This window comes from Scyliorhinus torazame, chromosome 2, assembly GCF_047496885.1.
Source record: "Scyliorhinus torazame isolate Kashiwa2021f chromosome 2, sScyTor2.1, whole genome shotgun sequence".
NCBI classification, from domain to species: Eukaryota; Metazoa; Chordata; class Chondrichthyes; order Carcharhiniformes; family Scyliorhinidae; genus Scyliorhinus; species Scyliorhinus torazame.
Window position 1 is genome coordinate 144,642,101 of NC_092708.1, and position 15,844 is coordinate 144,657,944.

Below are 15,844 nucleotides of genomic sequence, written 5' to 3' on the forward strand. Positions count from 1 at the left end.
AGACCTGACCAATGGAGAGAGAGTGCGGGGCCCTGGGAGCAGGGGCACAGGCAGTGTGGACCCTGGAACCAGAGAGTTATGACCTAGTCTTGTTACCCTGTGCCTGAACATACTTATTTTTGCGTATTGTTGACAAACTCCCTTTGTTGTTACTGGTTGCCTCAAGCACCTTGGCGACGAGTGTACACTGGATCAATCGCTGGTGTTCAGAAGTTTCCGATTCGAGGGGGCAAGGAAGAAGCTTCGAAGGACAAACAAAAAACAAAATTAGGAAGCATTGACGGTCGCACCAAAACAGTGAATGAATATGCCGATAATCAGGAAGTTAGACCATTTTGACCAGGGGGCTAAAATCTGGAGCCAGTCCATTGAACAGCTCTGCTACTTTTTCACAGCGAATTGAATAGCAGGAGAGGACAAACAGAAGGTGATACAATTGACGGTTTGTGGCGTCAAACCTGCAACGTGATTAAAAATCTACATTCACAGAGGCTCCGGACACCAAAATCTTTGACCAGTTAGTGCCATTGGTCAAGGAGCTTGATAATGGGCCTGAAAGAAATAAGTTATTGTGGTTGCATGGCCCCTTTAAGGGGCAAGTCCTTGTGGTCCACGTGGCCGGCTTGGGGCCAATCGCATGGAGCATGCAAAATCCAACCATTGGAGAGAGAGTGTGGGGCCCTGGAAGCAGGGGCCCAGGCAGTGTGGGTCCTGGAGCCAGTGAGTTATGTCCTAGTCATCATCGCTCCAGGCCATTGATTGTCACACAGTGGTAGAAATTCAACTCTGCTCTAAGGGACCCAGGAGAGTCTATCTCCGCCTTCATAGCCAGGTTCGCTAAATGGTTGAGCATTGCAGCTTCGGTACAGTGCTCGGCAATATACTGCACAGTCATTTAGTGTGCGGAATCAACAACCTAAGAAGCCAGAAAAAACTTCTGGCTAAACCAAAACTCGCATTAAACAAAGAGATCGAGCTAGCTCAGGTGATGGAGTGCACCGATAAAGGCCATCCAAGTCCCAAAGCATGCCAGTAGGGGAAGTAAACCAGCTGTGTGGCAGTATGGCCACAAGGCACGTGGCAAAACCGTCGGATACAGAAGAGGACCAGTCACAGTCCTCGGGATAGGACCAAATTCAGAGAATCAGGAAGAAAATGGGTCTTCAGCACAAGACAGAATTGGATTGCTACTGATGCGGGGGTTACCACCCCCATGAAGCCTGCCATTGTCGTGAGATTGCCAAAGACGCCACATCCAGGCAGGCTGCTGTGCTAGGCAGAGTGTGCCAATTTAAAAAAACAGAAGCGGCAAGCCGTGACACCACTGAACCAAGTGAAGAATTCTGATGTGGAGCACAACATGTACAAATGTCAATGTCAACAAAACGCTTCCAATCGAGACAGTCTAGACAGGGAATGGAAGATCTTTGAAGATGGAGGTCAGTACCAGGGTGGCAGTCACGGTTGTGGGGGAGCAGACATTTGACTACATTCGTGTAGCACGACGGCCAATTACTGACCTGTACAGGGAAACCCTGAAAGTTCTGTGGATCACCGGCACACCAGTGTCTGATAAGGAACAAGGGGCCAGTTGCCTTTGATCATGTAGACCAAGCCTTGATGGGATGGGACTGGCGGCAGCAAATTAAATTAAACTGGCTGGAGATCTTAAAGATTTCAAGCAGTGCTTTGCAGGACGTCCTGTGTAGATACGAGAACAAATTCCACAACGAGATAGGCCGGATAAAGGGAGTGAAGGCTAAAATCTATGCTGATCCAGACTCAACACCAATGTTTTTCAGGGCAAGACCAATCATTTATGTCTCGCATCAAAAGGTGAAAGCTGAACTCAATGGTTGAAGGAACTGGAAATTATTAAACCTGTACAAATTTTCCAAGTAGGCAGCACCATAGTCCCCATAACAAAGCCAGACAGATCAGTGAGGATATGTGGGGACGACAAGTTGACAATAAATCAAGCAGCCGAGGCACCAATTCCCAGAATAGAGGATCTCTAATCTAAGCTGGTGAAAGGCTTTACATGCTCCAATCTAGTCCCCAGCCACGCATATCTGCAGCTAGATTTAGATGAAGAATCCCAAAGGTTCACCACGATCAACACACATAAGGGCTTATTCCAATACACTAGACTAACATTTGACATTTCCTCAACTTGTGCTATATTCCAGTGCACCATGGAGAACCTACATCAGGATATTCCAAAAGTGATGGTCTCCCTAATTCATGTTCGAGTAACTGGAGCAACATATGAAGAACACATGCCAAGCTTGGAAGAGATACCAAAATGATTCTAAGCTGCAGGAGTCCACCTTAAATGTAAGAAATATACCGTCCAGACTTCAGACATTACATAGTTAGGGTTCAGAGTGGATGCCATAGGTGTGTGTCTTGGGTCCACTCTGGCTGCCAGGCAGATTTGGCTGTCCAAATCTGGACCCGTCTCGTATATGGTAAACGTAGATGGCAGGACGGTGCGGAAGCATATCGAACACATGAGAAAAACAACCCCCATCCTGAGCAGACCAGTCTCAACAACTGCCCCTGTAGCTGTCCCAGAGTAGAGGGAGCTGAAGAATTCAGAGTTGACTCCACCACTGGCCCAGGAGGGAGCAGTTCCAGAGGAGCGGTGAGAACTTCTGGTTCAACGTTTTCTGCAGACAACAAGACTACCTCAGTGGAGGAGGAGCCGGTTGGGGGGCTGGGGTGGTCCACAAGGACTTGAAGGTCCCCAGACAGACTGACTTTGTGATGACTTTTCCCTTATGTCTCTTGGCCTTTTCACATGTATATAACACTTGTATAAAGCTTGTTTTATAAAATGTAATTAAGGGATTTAAGGGAATCTGGTGTAGGGGGACAGGCCTTCATCTGCATCCCATTAATGGGATGGAAATGAGTTTCATGTCGGCCTCTGATGGGTTTTCTGACCCGTCATGGCAGGCACCAGTGGAAAATCCCACTGTAAATTCACACCATCGTGAAACCAATATCTGGCCCTCCCACCAGGTTCTCCCACTGTGCCCGTTATCAAACACCAGGGGCTTCAGAGAATTCCACCAATATTGTTACAGATAAGAGGCGATGGCGTAGTAGTATTGCCACTGGATTAGTAATCCAGAGACCCAGAGTCAAGCTCTGGGGACTCAGGTTCAAATCGACAGGTGGTGAAATTCAAATTCAATTAAAACATATATGAAATTGAAAGTCTAAAGGTGACCCTGAAACCATTATTGATTGTCGTTAAAAACCCATCTGGTTCACTAATGCCCTTTAGGGGAGGAAGTCTGTCATCCTTACCCGGTCTGGCCTACATGTGATTCCAGATCCACAGCAATGTGGTTGACTCTTAAATGCCCTCAGGGATGGGCGATAAATGCTGGCCCGGCCAGCGACGCCCACATCCCATGAATGGAAAAAAAACACTGCCATGTATTTTATAATAGTATTGCAACACAGTTGGCAAAATTGAAGGCTTGGTTATATTGTGAGGAAAATGGGCAATTCCATGGCCACCCAATCCCAGAACGTGAGCCTCTCGGTTCTTAGCATGGAAAACAGTAGAACCTAATTTCTTGACTTTTGTCTCTGCAATGTACCACTTGGTCTGGCAAAACTAGACTCACAATACTTATCATCTTGCATTCAAACAAGCGGCGAACTTGGATTTCAACAAGGCCAATGATCAAACAGCCATGATTTTACAAGTGAAGAAGCAGTCATCAATTTGTGTATTTTCTTGGCTTCAGCCTTTGCGTCCCAGGGAATGTAGTGGGGCCGGGGGCTTTGGGGAGAGGGGTCGAGGAGGGGGGCGGAAGAGGAAAGGTGCACAAAAATGAAGCTGAGCACATGGCCCCACTCACTGTAACTCCGCTAGTGAGTTGGAAAGAGCACAACAGAGGTGGTGAAGTGAGAAGTTGTTCACCTTGATAGGGGAAAGTACCTTCATAGCTTTGCATCCTATGCTCTGAAATTTGCTTCTAGTCCTATCGTCTTCCTCTTCACATTTAAGATGCCCTTAACCCACATCTTTGACAAAGCTTTTTGTGGTATTATAGGTATTACGGTACCTGATAGGCTAAAGCACCATTGGTGGAAACTGTATGCTTTCTATTGGTTAGAGTGTATGATAGCTCCGCCCTGATCGGCGGGGTATAAGAACCCGTGCCGCCCCAGCAGTCCTCATTCTGTACCTGAGCTGCTGGGGGAAATATCTAGCTTATTAAAGCCTTCAGTTGGACTACAACCTCGCTTTAGTGGTCATTGATCGTGCATCACTTTTATTCACATCTCCTAACATTTCCTTCTCAGGTTTAGCGTCAATTTCTGTCACATTATAATCTATGAAAATACCTTGGGATTTGTTTTATGCCAAGGTGATAATAAATGCAAACTGGTGTTGTGTTGCGGGGACCTCAATGGATTTCTAAAACCATCCAAATAGGCTCAAGTAGATGTGATCTTGGCCTTTGCAAATGTCTCATTGAACTAGTTCCCCCATATGCATAAGAATGACCTTTAGACAATCTTTATGCATACTTGCTGATGTGGTTTTACATTTTTGACACTTACTCATAATGAATAATGTAAATTACGATTGTATGGCTGTTACAATAGAAATTCAGACCATGTAACTTTTCAGAGAAAAAAAAGGCAGAGCTCATTTTTGTTAGTTTCACCAAAAATGTCGCCTTGACAAAATGAGCTATTGTTTCCAAACAAGGCCTATTCTGGCAAGCAATTTTGTGTTTTAACACTTTCTTCAAATGTATTATATCTATGATATTGTTAACATTCAGATTCAGTTGGCAGTTAGGAAGGCAAATGCAATATTAACATTCATGTCGAGAGGGCTAGAATTAGCTGTAACATAGTGGCTTCACAGCGCCAGGGTCCCAGGTTCGATTCCCTGCTGGGTCACTGTCTGTGCGGAGTCTGCACGTTCTCCCCGTGTCTGCGTGGGTTTCTTCCGTCAGTCCAAAGACGTGCAGGTTAGGTGGATTGGCCATGCTAAATTGCCCTTAATATCCAAAAAGGTTAGGAGGGGTTATTGGATTAGGAGGATAGGGTGGAAGTGAGGGCTTAAGTGGGTCGGTGCAGACTCGATGAGCCGAATGGCCTCCTTCTGCGCTGTATGTTCTATATTCTATATTCCAGAGAGCGGGATATACTTCTGAGGCTGTTTGAGGCTCTGGTCAGACCCCATTTGGAATATTGTGAGCAGTTTTTGTCCCAGTATCTGAGAAAAGCTGTGCTGGCTTTGGAAAGGGCCCAGAGGAGGTTCACAGGAATGATTCCTGGAACGAAGGACTTGTCATATGAGGAGCAGTTGAGGACTCTGGGTCTGAACTCGATGGAGTTTAGAAGGATGAGATGGGATCTTATTGAAACTTACAGGATACTGTGAGACCTGGATAGAGTGGGCATGGAGAGGATGTTTCCACTGGTAGGAGAAACAAAAACCAGAGGGAACAGCCTCAACCTGAAGGGACGATACTTTAAAATGAGATGAGGAGGAATTTCTGCAGCCAGAGGGTGGTGAATCTGTCGAACTCTGCCGCAGAAGGCTGTGGAGGCCAAGTCACTGAGTGTCCTTAAGATAGAGATAGATAGGTTCTTGATTAAAAGGGGATCTGGGGTTATGGGGAGAAGGCAGGAGAATGGGGATCAGAAACATATCAGCCATGATTGAATGGCGGAGCAGACTCGATAGGTCGAATGGCCCAATTCTGCTCCTATGTCATATGGTCCTATGATTTATCCTTGGATGCCAAGGTCTGTCCAGCCATTTTAAAACATGAATTTTACTTTCATCTATAGCCCTATCCAATAGTTCTATCCTGTAAAAATTCCAGTTGCAAGAAAAATCATGGCAAAACAAAGTCATACTGATTATTTGCTAAGATGATTTGGGAAGAATTTCGCCCCAAGAAGTATTGATCTTCTATCCAACAGAGCAGTGTTAAGGCCATTTTCTCCACTGGTAATGAGGAAGCAATCATTGTCGTCTTGGCGATGAGCTTTTCTTTCCATTATTACATGCTGCTAGCTCAGCAGCATTGGCTTCTTTTCTGCATTACTGGGATATATTTGTTGAGCGTTAAGCCAGTTTCTCTTTGTTTGTTGCTGTTGTAACCAACCCGAGACCTATGGGGTTGGACCAATTAGTCTTCCTGTGAGTCTCATGGAGTACAAGCTTCCCCGCTGAGGGGCGGGTGCCCCATCAGTGGAGCAATGGACACTAGGGCGGGATTCTCCGACCCCCCACTGGGCCGGAGAATCGCCGGGAGGCGGCGCGAATCCCCCCTCACCGCCCCGATGCCGGTTCCTCTGGCGCCAGTTTTTCGGCGGGGGCGGGAATCGCGTCGTGCAGGTCTGGGGCTTTTGGCAGTGGCCCCCCCCCCCCGGCGATCCTCCGCTCCATGATGGGCCGAGTGGCTGCCCGTTTTCGGCCAGTCCCGCCGGTTTAAATCAAACAAGGTCCTTGCCGGCGGGACCTGGCTCTGCGGACGGCCTGCGGAGTCCTCAGCGTGGCGCAGGGGGATCTGGCCCCGGGGGGGAGGGGGGTGCCCACATGGTGGCCTGGCCCACGATCGGGGCCCACAGATCCGCAGGCCGTCCTGTGCCGTGGGGGCACTCTTTCCCTCCGCGCCGGCTGCTGTAAACGTCCGCCATGGCCGGTGTGGAGAAGAAGCCCCCTGTGCATGTGCTGGGATCACGCCAGCACATGCTGGCGCTCCCGCGCATGTGCCAACTCGCGCCGGCCGACGGAGGACCTTCGGCAGCGGTTGGCGCGGCGCCAACCCCGCCACCGCCGGCCTAGAACCTGAAGGTGCGGAGGATTCCGCACCTTCCAGGCGGCCCAGCGTCGGAGTGGTTCATGCCACTCCTCGGTGCCAGTATGGCCTGCCCCGCTGGTTAGGGGAGAATCCCGCCCTATGTATAAAAGCTCAGCCAAGTGGGAGCCGAGCAGAGAAGACCCAACTGCAACCTGTGTACAACGTTTGAATAGTTTCTTATACAATACATAATCACTTTCTTCAGGCCTCTTGTGTGGGCTCCTGTGTGGACACAATGGCCGGGATTCTCCGGCGCCGGGTCGGAGAATCGGCAGGGGGGGCATGCAAATCCCGCCACGCCGCTCCGACGGCGGGCTTCTGATTCTCCAGCGACTGCACAATTCTGGCTGCGGGGGCTGTCCTGGTGGGGGGCGGGGGGAGTACACTCCGGCGGGGGGGGGGGGGGGGGGGGGGGGGAGGGCTCTCCACGGTGGCCAACTCATTGGCGGGTCGCTAATTCCGAGGGGCAGCCTATGTTCCTCCGCGCCGGGCCCTTGTCGGGCTCTGCCATGTTGCCCATGCAGAGACGGCCGGGGCGCGCATGCATGGATCCGCGCCGGACATGGCGTGCAGGTGCAGACACACGCCGGCCGTAGCGGACTGGCTTTCGGCGCCGGAGCAGCGCACAGCACTCCGGCGCCGTTCTAGCCCCCGTGGAAGGGGTGAATGCCTGGGCCTGGAGGCCTGTTGACGCCGAGAATGCTGGCCAATATTCATGATGTGGATAAATTGGTTCTGCAGACGCCATCGCGAGTCACTGGATACCAGACCACCCGTACCACTGGGGAAATGTTTGCACTACTTTCAAAATTCCACTCTTTAAGAGAATGGATGTGTTTGATGCAAGCATAGATTAGACATAATACACATAACATATGCTCTATTTCTTCAGGGCCAATGCTATAATGGGTCATGAGTGCCTGACAGTGATCCTGTTGATTGCCTGTGGAGTGCCCACCTACAGTGTAACAAACATTAAGTACCCCATGACTCCAGACACATAGATGTTTGATGAGTTGGTAACGTTAGTGGCAAATGATTACGACCTCAAGCCATCGGTCATCATGCAATGGTACAGTTTTAACACGGCTGAAAGAACCCCAAAGGACTCTGCAACCGAGTTTCTTATGCATCTGAGGAAATTGGTGAGTTTTGTAAGTATGGTCCTTCAGTTTCCAAAATGGTATGGGATAGATTGGTCTGTGGTGTGAATAACATGACGACTCAACGGAAGTCACTTGCCGAGCCACTGCTAGACTTAAAGAAGGCTGTGGAAATTTCTCTGTCGAGAGAGAGTGAAGAGAAGTGACTGCAAGATTTACAAGGAATGTAAGACAACCCCTTTCATGCGGCACCTCCCGGCGTCCGGCAACCCCTAAAATGGGAGCCCCCGGAACCCCACCATGAACGGAACACCACTGAGGTCAGGACTGAGTCGACTCGGCAGGACCTGTCCCCTCAACCTGAAGAGAAATATCCTAGATTATGTGGCCAAAGACGCCGCAGGGAGCAGAAACCACAGGGCGGGAAGTCAACCCACCACTCCAATAAAGCTGGCGCCACCCAGACCCCGCACCTTACTCTTGGAGCAGCAGTAGGATGAGTGTCTGCAATTAAATTGCATTGTGGTGCCCAAAGTTGCACCCCATTAAAATCACCATTCAAGTTAAAGGCCATTCCTTAGAAATGGAATTGGACATGAGAGCCACCGTCTTGATCATTGGCAGACAAACATTTGAGAAAACAATGCCTCCAGTTACGGGATACTGAGGCAGGATTGGCCACGTATATGGGAGAACCGCTGGCCATAGCAGGGACTACGATAACTCCAGTAGTCTACTGATAACAGTCCATATGATTACCGGTGATTATAGTAAAAGGGCATGGCCCCAGTTTTCTTGGATGCTATAGGCTGCAGGGACTCCACCTTAATTGGCAGCAAATTTTCCGGATGGGCTCCAGATATTGGCGAAGTACCCTGAGGTTTTCCAGTCCGGCTTGGGGAAAATAAAAGGAAACATGGCGAAAATTCATGTGGATCCTGACGCACAACCCAAAATTTTTGGGTTTGCCCGGTTCCCTGTGCTCTGCTACCAAAAGCCAAGGCGGATCTCAAGCGGCTAGAAGACCTGGGGGGGTCATCAAGCTAGATAAATTTGCCGACTTGTCAGCACCGGTAGTCCCCGTCCTAAAGCTGGACAAAACTGTTCGCCTTTGTGACGATTATGTAATGACTGTGAATGGAGCCTCCAACTTGGACCAATGCCGCGGTTCGAGGATTTATATGCAGAATTGGCTGGAGGTCACTCATTCACAAAGCTCGATATGAGCCATACCTCCAATTGGAGTTGGACCCTGAGTCTCAGACGAACATTACACTAAATACCCACAGGGGATTATGTGAGTCTACCATATTGCCTTTCGGGATATCATCGACTTGAGCCATCTTCCAGCAAGTTATGGAAAATATTCTGTGGAGCTTGCCATTTGTGGCATCTATTTGGATGATATTTTGGTCATGGGTACAATGGACCGTGAGTACCTGTGCAATCTGTGCAAGTTACTGTGCACAGTGTGGTAGTATGTATTGGGGGTCATGTGGGACTGGAAGCCCTAATGTCATTGGCTGACAGATCCCGGGTCCTGGTTGGCCGTTGACCTCATGCTCCGCCCTGAAGGCGAAGTATAAGAAGCCGGTGCCTTCCCCCGCAGGCCAGTTTACTATCGGGCTGCTGGGGAACAGACACGCTTAATAAAGCCTCATCGACTTCACTATATTTGTCTCATGGAGTCTTTGTGCGCTACAATTTATTAAGCGTGCCTAAAAAGGACTATGGAGCTCAGGATCATTCCAGAATGCCTGAGGATCAGCCCCCACGCAGTGAATGCGGCAGCAGCCTTCAAACACTGGCAGACTTGCTTCGAGGCCTACCTCAGACCGACCACCGGCCGGGTCTAAGACGAACAAAAACTACAGGTCCTGCACTCGAGGGTGAGCACGGAGATTTTCTCCCTCATTGAAGACACTGACGATTTCCAGATGGCGTTCGCAGCACTGAGAAGTCTCTATGTCCGCCCTGTTAACCAAATCTACGCTCGCTACCAGCTCGCGACGAGACGGCAAGCTCCCGGAGAATCGATGGACGAGTTCTACGCCGCGCTGCTGATTTTGGGACGAGCCTGCAGCTGCCCGTCGGTGAATGCAAACGAACACACGGACATGTTAATGCGCGACGCTTTTGTGGCAGGTATGCAATCCTCCCAAATCCGCCAAAGACTTCTAGAAAAAGAGTCGCTAGGACTCTCAGAGGCACGGGCCCTCGCAGCCTCCCTAGACGTCGCCGCGCGTAATACCCACGCTTACGGCCCCGACCGTGCGGCAGGCCATTAGGCCCCGTACGTACCCGTCGCGGCAAACCCCCTACCCCCCCCCCCCTCCCCCCGGACACCCCACAGGCTTGCGCAGTCCAAGCGCCGAGTCGCACCGGGGGCGCCCGCTGTTATTTCTGCGGCCAGGCGAAGCACCCCCGACAACGCTGCCCGGCCCGCGCAGCTATCTGCAAAAGCTGCGGGAAAAAAGGCCATTATGCGGTGGTGTGCCGATCCCGCGAGGTCGCCGCCGTCCCGGGGCCACAGGGAGCCCTACAAGCAGTCTATGCCTCCCAACCCACCCAGCACGCCTTGTACGACCCACAGGCGCAGCCGCTCTGGGTCCCGACCACCGCGGTCCCGGGAGAACTGGGAGCCCTGCACGCCGCCTACGCTCCCCAACCCCCCTCCCCACAGTCCATGTACGACCCGCCGCCGGCGCTCCCGATTTGGGTGCCGGCCAACACTCTCCACGGAGAGGAAGGGGTCTTTCGCGTCCCGAACGCCACCCTCACCCCCGTCCCGCGCCCCACGCCTGACCCGCCGGCGCCGCCGACTTGGGCCCCAACCACCGCTGTCCCCGGTGAGGGGTCTCCTCGCGCTCCTTGCGCTCGCAGCCCCACGCCTGACCCGCCGGCGCCGCCGACTTGGGCCCCGACCACCGCTGTCCCCGGCGAGGGAGCTCCGCGCGGTCCTAGCGCCTGCGGCCCTGGCGCTCACAGCGAAGGAACTCCGCGCGGTCCTAGCGCCCGCGGCCCTGGCGTTCGCAGTGAAGGAACTCCGCGCGGTCCTAGCGCTCCCCAGACCCCCCAGCACACCATGTGTGACCCGCAGACGCCGCCATTTTGGGTCCCGACCACCACGAGGGGAGGAGGGGCGCCGCCATCTTGGACCGCCCCCGACATGTACGACGCATGGGGGCGGCCATTTTGTCCACCCCCGACGCCATCTTGTGACCCGTCAGCCACGTGCGATGTATGGGGGCGGCCATTTTGTCCATCCCCGACGCCATCTTGGACGGCAACAACGGACCCCACCCCACTACTACACCCACGGCTCGCTTCGGTTACGCTCGATCAGGCTCGGCCCCGGACTCTCCAGTCGACGACGACAACGGTCCTAATTAACGGCCACGAGACGCCATGCCTAGTCGACTCCGGGAGCACGGAAAGTTTTATACATCCCGACACGGTAAGACGCTGTTCCTTAACTACCTACCCCAGCGCACAAAAGATTTGCCTAGCTGCAGGATCCCACTCCGTACAGATCCAGGGATTCTGCATAGTTACCCTAACGGTACAGGGGAGGGAATTCAAAAACTACAAACTTAACGTCCTTCCCCAACTCTGTGCCCCCACCTTGCTGGGCTTAGATTTCCAATGTAACCTACAGAGCCTTACGTTTAAATTCGGCGGCCCCATACCCCCACTCACTATCTGCGGCCTCGCCACCCTCAAGGTGCAACCCCCGTCCTTGTTTGCGAACCTCACCCCGGATTGCAAACCCGTCGCCACTAGGAGCAGACGGTACAGCGCCCAGGACTGGACCTTCATTCGGTCCGAAGTCCAGCGGCTACTAAAGGAGGGCATAATCCAGGCCAGCAATAGTCCCTGGAGAGCGCAGGTGGTAGTAGTGAAGACAGGGGAGAAACAAAGGATGGTCATCGACTATAGCCAGACCATCAACAGGTACACACAACTAGATGCGTACCCTCTCCCCCGCATATCCAACATGGTCAATCGGATTGCCCAGTATAAAGTCTTCTCCACCGTGGACCTCAAGTCCGCCTACCATCAGCTCCCCATCCACCCAAGTGACCGCAAGTACACAGCCTTCGAGGCAGACGGGCGATTATACCATTTCCTACGGGTCCCTTTTGGCGTCACAAACGGGGTCTCGGTCTTCCAACGGGAGATGGACCGAATGGTTGATCAACATGGGTTACGGGCCACGTTCCCGTACCTCGACAATGTAACCATCTGCGGCCACGATCAGCAGGACCACGACGCCAACCTCCAAAAATTCCTCCAGACCGCCAAAGCCTTGAACCTCACGTACAACGAGGACAAGTGCGTTTTTAGCACCGATCGGCTAGCCATTCTGGGCTACATCGTGCGCAATGGGATAATAGGCCCCGACCCCGAACGTATGCGCGCACTCATGGAATTTCCCCTCCCGCACTGCCCAAAAGCCCTGAAACGCTGCCTGGGGTTCTTTTCGTAATACGCCCAGTGGGTCCCCCAGTACGCAGACAAGGCCCGCCCCCTAATACAGACCACGACCTTCCCTCTGTCGACAGAGGCTTGACAGGCCTTCAGCCGCATCAAAGCGGACATCGCAAAGACCACGATGCGCGCCATCGACGAGTCCCTCCCCTTCCAGGTCGAGAGCGACGCCTCCGACGTAGCTCTAGCGGCCACCCTTAACCAAGCGGGCAGACCCGTGGCCTTTTTCTCCCGAACTCTCAACGCCTCAGAAATCCGCCACTCCTCAGTGGAAAAGGAAGCCCAAGCCATAGTGGAAGCTGTGCGACATTGGAGGCATTACCTGACCGGCAGGAGATTCACTCTCCTCACTGACCAACAGTCGGTAGCTTTCATGTTCGATAATGCACAGCGGGGCAAAATTAAAAATGACAAGATCTTAAGGTGGAGGATCGAGCTCTCCACCTTCAACTATGAGATCTTGTACCGGCCCGGAAAGCTGAACGAGCCGTCCGATGCCCTATCCCACGGCACATGTGCCAACGCACAAATTGACCGCCTCCAAACCCTCCACGAGGACCTCTGCCACCCGGGGGTCACTCGGTTTTACCACTTCATCAAGTCCCGCAATCTCCCATACTCTTTAGAGGAGGTCCGTACAGTCACAAGGGACTGCCACATCTGCGCGGAATGCAAGCCGCATTTTTTCAGGCCAGATGGAGCGCACCCGATTAAGGCTTCCCGCCCCTTTGAACGCCTCAGTCTCGATTTCAAAGGGCCCCTCCCCTCCACCGACCGCAACGCATATTTTCTTAATGTAGTGGACGAATACTCCCGCTTCCCTTTTGCCATTCCCTGCTCCGACATGACCGCGGCCACAGTCATTAAAGCCCTGAACAGCATCTTCACACTGTTCGGTTACCCCGCATACGTCCACAGCGACAGGGGGTCCTCTTTCATGAGTGACGAGCTGCGCCAGTTCCTGCTCAGCAAGGGCATAGCCTCAAGCAGGACGACCAGCTACAACCCCCGGGGGAACGGGCAGGTAGAAAGGGAAAACGGCACGGTCTGGAAGGCCGTCCTACTGGCCCTACGGTCCAGGGATCTCCCAGTTTCACGGTGGCAGGAGGTCCTCCCGGACGCTCTCCATTCCATCCGGTCCTTATTATGTACAAGCACTAATCAAACGCCCCACGAGCGTCTCCTTGTCTTCCCTAGGAGGTCCTCCTCTTGAACGTCGCTGCCGACCTGGCTGGCGGCCCCAGGACCCATCCTGCTCCGAAAGCATGTGCGGGCACATAAGGCGGACCCGTTGGTCGAAAGGGTTCACCACTTCCACGCAAACCCCCAGTACGCCTACGTGGAGTACCCCGCCGGCCGACAGGACACGGTCTCCCTGCGGGATCTGGCACCCGCCGGCACCACGCACACCCCCCCGACACCATCAACCCAACCGCCCCCCTTCCGGCCACCGCCGCACCCCGCGACCGCCCCCTTCCCAGGAGGATCAGTCCCCCTCCCCTTTGCACCGACAGCTGAAACCGTGCGGCTCCCGGAGGCGACAACACTGGTACAAACACCACCACCACCGCCGGGGCCGAGGCGATCGACACGGACGACCAGACCGCCCGACCGACTCGTGGCGTCGATGTAAAACAAAGATGGACTGTCCAATGAACATTTTGTTTTTCCTATACCCTCTGTAAATAGTTGTAACAGGACGATACTGTCCAATACTGTACTACCATGTAACTGTTCTATCCTCCCAGGACCAGCCCTGTAAACCCTTACCACCATACGAAGCATCACCCCGCCGGGTTCATTTTTGACAAGGGGTGAATGTGGTAGTATGTATTGGGGGTCATGTGGGACTGGAAGCCCTAATGTCATTGGCTCACAGATCCCGGGTCCTGGTTGGCCGTTGACCTCATGCTCCGCACTGAAGGCGAAGTATAAGAAGCCGGTGCCTTCCCCCGCAGGCCAGTTTACTATCGGGCTGCTGGGGAACAGACACGCTTAATAAAGCCTCATCGACTTCACTATATTCGTCTCATGGAGTCTTTGTGCGCTACACACAGTAACTTCATTTGAAGCCTACTTGTGACAATAAGCGATTTTCATTTCATTTTTCATTTCATTTCATTTCATCTGGTTGAGGTACTCTGCTGCTTTTCAGAGATGGGCGTACGTCTTAGGAGAGAGAAGTGTGTTTTTCAAGCCAAGGAAGTTGTCTGTCTGGCGTTAGGAAGGGTCTACACCTAGTGGAGATAAAGGTGCATGCTATAAAACAAGGCTCCACAACGGAAAACACAAACGATCGTTTCTGGGACTAGTAACCTCGCCATACAGCATTGGTGCCGTTATGTCACATTGGATGGATAATGGTAGGGAGTGGCCAACTGCATTCGCCTCCAGAACACTGTCTGCGGCTGAGAGAAGGTTTTGCCGTGATCTTTGCTGTCAAGAGGTTCCATTAGTATGTGTATGGGGATTGGTTCATGGTGTTAACAGACCATAAACCGCTGTGGGACTCTTCAAAGAGGATAAGGCCATTCTGCCATAGCATTGGTCAGAATCCAGAGGACCCTCCTACTGGCGGCGTACAAGTATACATTGGAACAGCGGCCTGGCACGCATATCGCGAACGTGTATGTGTTGAGTTGACTCCCACTCCCCCAGCGCCGATTAAGTTATTGCCGCATTGCACTTTGTGGATATGTTGCCAGTTACAGTGGCCCAATTATGTGAGTGGACACAAACAGACCCCCTATTGTCCAACGTTTGCCATATAGAGGGGCCAGCGTTGGAAATTACCCAGTGAGTTAAAACGTTTTACCATCAAAAAAGCAGAGTTCAGTTTGGAAGATGGTATCCTCCTCGAGGGGACTCGCATTGTGGTCCCTTACAAAGGTCAGGACCCTATATGGAGGGACCTTCATTGCTGTCACCCAAGGGTATCCAAAATTAAAATGTTCACCTGTAGCTATGTCTCGTGGCCGGGCCTGGCTGTGGAATTGGAGCGACTGGCCCAACAATGTAGCATGTGCCACGAACTGCAGAAGCTCATGCTCTCTGCACCTCTTCATCCCTGGGAGTGCTCAGGACGGCATTGGATAGGCTTCAGGCAGATTTTGCCGGCGGGTTTCAAGGCTCCACATTCCTGATCATAACCAATGTGCATTCAAAATGGCTGGCGGTCCACAGGGTGCCATTCATGATTTTGAGGGCGCGATTGAGAAACTACGACTCTCGTTCAGCACATACGGTATACCGGAAGTGTTAGTCACGACAAAGGCATGTAATTTACTCGCGAGGAGTTCGGGGTTTCATGAGAACTAATGGAGTGAGACACATCCGCATAGCCCCGCATCACCCAGCTTCAAATGGGCTAGCTGAAAAAAGACGCTGCAGTCA